The sequence below is a fragment of the Mus caroli genome, chromosome 11 (assembly GCF_900094665.2).
Source record: "Mus caroli chromosome 11, CAROLI_EIJ_v1.1, whole genome shotgun sequence".
NCBI classification, from domain to species: Eukaryota; Metazoa; Chordata; class Mammalia; order Rodentia; family Muridae; genus Mus; species Mus caroli.
Genome location: NC_034580.1, coordinates 19,728,500 through 19,733,200, shown reverse-complemented (window position 1 = coordinate 19,733,200; position 4,701 = coordinate 19,728,500).

The window sequence follows — 4,701 nt, the reverse complement described above, 5'->3', positions numbered from 1 at the left end:
AGATCCAGTGACAGGCCCAAAGTGGGATCCAGCTCAAGGGGAGGTCCCAAGGCCTGACACTATTACTGAGGCTATGGAATACTCACAAAAAGGGATATATCATGACTTTCCTCCGAAAGATCCAACAAGCAGCTGAAAGAGTCAGATGCAGTTATTTGCACCTAACCAATGGACAGAAGCAACTGACCGCTGTTCTTGAATTAGGGAAGGCTGAAAGAAGCTGAGGAAAAGGGCAGTCCTATAGGAGGACCAGCAGTCTTAATTAATCTGGACCCCCGATATCTCTCAAACACTGGACCATCAAACAGCATACACCAGATGATATGAAGCCCCCAAAACACATACAGTAGAGGACTGCCAGGTCTGTGTTCATTCAGAGATGATCCACCTAACCCTCAAGAGACTGGAGGGAGTTTAGTGGTCAGGTATAGTGGGAGTTTAGAAGTCAGGTATGGGAGGGCATCCACGTGGAGATGGGGTGGGCTGGGGTGGGGAAGAGGTGTGTGATGTGGAGCAGTCAGTTCCACATGGGTGGATGGGGAGGGGTGGGGAATGGAATATGGAGTGTAAAAAAAACGAATTACAAATAAAATTAAATAAAAATTTTTAAAAAAAACTCTTGATTTTGATACATCTGATGTTTTGTTAGTCATCTGCAGGATAAAACTCTCCACCCCTTCAGCCAAACTGCCATATTTCTCTCCCAGGTTAAAAAATATTTTTAAAATGGCTTAATATTTTCAGGCCTTTATACTAAACTATTTATGTAAAGGAGAGTTTGCAATTTTAAGCTGTACTTTAATTTTTAATTTTCATATATATTACAATGTGTATGATATGTTACTACATTAGGACATGCCATATAATAACTATAATATTAAATATACACTCAATCAGATTCTGCCAATAGACTGGCTTTAAACAACTACCTGCCTTAACATTACTAAAGTTAGTTATTTAATTCAGTTTGGTCAGTGAGGTTCTTAAGAAAAGAGCAATTTCTTGAGCATTTTTTTTTTACATCATGTGAATGTAACTGTTCTGATCCATCTTCTGTCACCATGACAAATACCTATTTGAAGGAGAAACAATTCTTGTTGGTTCATGGTTGCAAAGGTCTAGCCACAATTGGCTTGCTCCATTGTGTCTGGGGCTATAGTGAAGCAAAGATCATGGCAGAAAGACATGGTAGAACATAACTGTGCATATGTAGAACCCACATGTAGAATCCAAAATAAATTCAAGACCACTTAGCTCTTTTCCCTCCTCTGAAGGGACTTTCAAAACTATATAGTTTTAGCCATCAAAATGACCAGACCAAGTCTACAGCTGCCAAAACAAGATGAGCTGTTCTCAGAAAAATTCTCCTGCCCTGCTTCGCACTAAATTCCAAGAAAAACATAAGGGCAGGCAGAGTGAGTCACTAGGCCAAAGATAGTCACCCTATGCAAACCAACCAATGCCTGAAAGGGTTCCTTGCTACACCAATGAGAATAAGCCAGCTAGCCCTGTTGCCTAAATCTGCCCCTTACAAGGTATAAAAAGTGTGTTCTTTGTTCAACTAGGATCTCTCCTCTTGCTTGCGTGCTGAGGGGGGGTCACATTGGATCAATAAAAATCCTCTTGCAGTTTGCAGTGATGTCGATCTCTGTTGTCTTTGTGAGTGAGGGTCTTTTGGTGGACTCCAACACATAGTGGTAGAGAAGAGGAGCACAGAGGCTAGGAATACAGTATTGTTCTCAGAAGTATACCCTGCCCTGAATCCCCAGGTCTTCCAACTAGATCCTACACTCTGCATTCCATTATAGTTCAATAATCTATTTACATTTTAAATCCATCAATGGACAGAGCCCCCATGATCTAATTATCTCTGGAGTCACACTTGGAGACACACCCAGAGGTATGCTTCATTAACTACCTAGGTTCCCTTCAGTCCAATCAAGCTTATACTCCTGCTAGGCATGTGGTACATGACTTTAATCCTAGCATGTGGCAGGCAAAGGCAGACAGATCTCTGTGAGTTCAAAGCCAAGCCTTGTCCACAAAGAGTTCCAGGACAGCTACAGAAAGACTTTGTCTAAAAACAAACAAACAAACAAATAAACAAAAAAACAAAGCAAAACAAAACTACCATATTTTTTAAACTTTTTTTTAGTAGATATTTTCTTTATTTACATTTCAAATGCTATCCTGAAAGTTCCCTGTACCCTCCCCCCACCCTACTCCCCTACCCACCCACTCCCACTTCTTGGCCCTGGCCAAAATTACCATATTAAATACACAATATTTACAAAATTAGTCTTTAACTTAAATATAATAAGCAATCCAAGTTGCAATTAAAGGAAAAAACTTTTGAGAAAATAAAGTCTCCATAGTGCATTTGACTTCATCAAACTTTCACTGTGTTCCATACATGAGTGGGGGGAAAGCCTTTTGTTATTTCCCAAGTTCTGAACCTAGATACAAAGTTCTTTCTAGAACACAGAGTACAGAAGAGCCTTTTTCTGAATTTCACTTACTGTGTGCAGAAAGAAGTGCTTTTATTGACTGTTGTATGTTTATACATTTGAGCATGTCAAGAAAATATGACATCTTCAAGTTTACAGATTTTATATTATGAAATCATGTGCTCTTCTTGGTGTTTTAAAGAGGCTTTTGGATCTCCTTAAAGTCAATATCACAGTGAATCTTATTAATAAAACAGTAACAGAACAGAAAGTAATTAGGTGTCATGTAATTGTCACTATAACATTGCATGGAACAAGCATGATAATTCAGAAATTAAGGGCAAATGATGTTTTGTGTACAACCAAATAAGTGAGACATAGAATAATGTAATGGGATTACTGGTGCTGGGTTACATGATGGAACACATGAGAGACTTGAGAGCTCCCTTATTTATCTTTTACTTATTAGGAAAAATACTCAGATAAAATGAGACAGGACTTATATGCTTTCAAGCTACTTGAACAAAAGAAAGCCTTAATAATTTGCCCCACAGCAAACAACACCAAGGTAAAAGCCTGAGTGGCAGGTCAACAGATGCTCGCAGAGAGTTGCTGTAACCTAGTGAAGCAATAACTAAGTTAGCATAGTGTGCAACTTTGAGTGTTGACATGCCTACATGACACCTGCTGTTGAGAGCCACCTGTTGTCATACTGTGTCAGGGACTGCACTGAAGTGACATTCGTGACCTAGCAACTGAGATACCAGTGGAAACCAGTTTTCATTTGTTTCATTTCAAACTGTTTAGTCATTATAAATTTTAATTACATTCCATCTCTGCCCCATTCTTGAGTTAAAGTTTCTCAATTTTTGGAGTGATTATGTAAAGCAGCAAGTGGATGCTAAAACATTAGAAGCAAGAATGCAAAGACAAAACTCTTCAGGCTCTGAAAATATTCAGAAGGCACCCTTTTGAGATCTACACAGAGCTTCAGATTGTTAGATTGCTTCCATGAAATCCCACTATTACAAGTATTCAAATGTCCAATCCATGAGGAAAAGAGTTGGGTTGGTAACGGCCAGTTGCTAAAATAGAAAGCTTAATAATTAAATAATGATGGATGAAGATAGCTATGCAAGTATGTTGGGATGTCTAAATAACTGTGAAGAAAACTATACAAACAATATATCCTAAAACACCCTAAGCCAATAAAAACAAATTATTTAAAATAGTGAAATAGAAGAGAATTAGGTGAAATATAAATAGAGAAAGCATAGAAAATAATTCATAAAAGCCAAAATACATTATCCTAGTTAGGGTTACTATTGCTTTGATGAAACACCATGACCAAAAGAAAGTTTGAGAAAAAAGGATTTATTTGACTTTTTCTTTTACATTGTAGTCCATTACTGAAGAAAGTTACAATAGGAACTCAAGCAGAGCATGAATCTGGAGGCAGGAGCTGATGCAGAGGCACTCACTGGCTTGCTCAGCCTGCTCACTGGCTTCACCAGCCCAGGGATGGTACCACCCACAATGGTCTGTGCCCCCCATCCCCATCAATCACTAATTAAGAAAATGTTTTACAGCCAGATCTTATGGAGGTATTTTCTCAGTTGAGACTCTCTCCTTTCCAATGACTCTAGCTTGGGTCAAGTTGACATAAAAGTATCCAGCAAACATTTCAATATTGACTTCAATGTAGATGGTCTAAAGCATACTAATTGAAAGACAGGTTGTCTGAGTGAATATAAGACCATTAAACATATAAAATACATCATCCACAAAATGCATGAAACAAGCTCTGATCCTGCTGCAAGGAGAAATACACAAATGCGTAGCTATAATTGGGAAATTCAGCACTCAAATCTCAACAACTGCAAGAGTTGCATGAATGCTAACAGATATAGAACTCAGTCACCAACACAAGCAAACTGACAGAAAAACCAGTGGTGTACACATTTCTGGCAAGCACTGAAAGGAGATATTCACCATGGTAAACTGAGTCCCAGGCCATCAAACAAAACTCAACAAATTTAAGAGTTAAACCAGGACTTGGGTATAGATCAGTAGGAGAACATATGCCTATCATGTTCCCTGGGTTCAATTCTCAGCATTGGAAAGAAAAAGAGTTGTCTGGGGGGCGGGGGGGGGGGGGGGTGTGACAATAATGAAATTAAACTGAAAGTCAGTAACAGAAAGACAATAGGAAAATATTCATATACTTAGAAATTAAACAATGCACTTCTAGGAA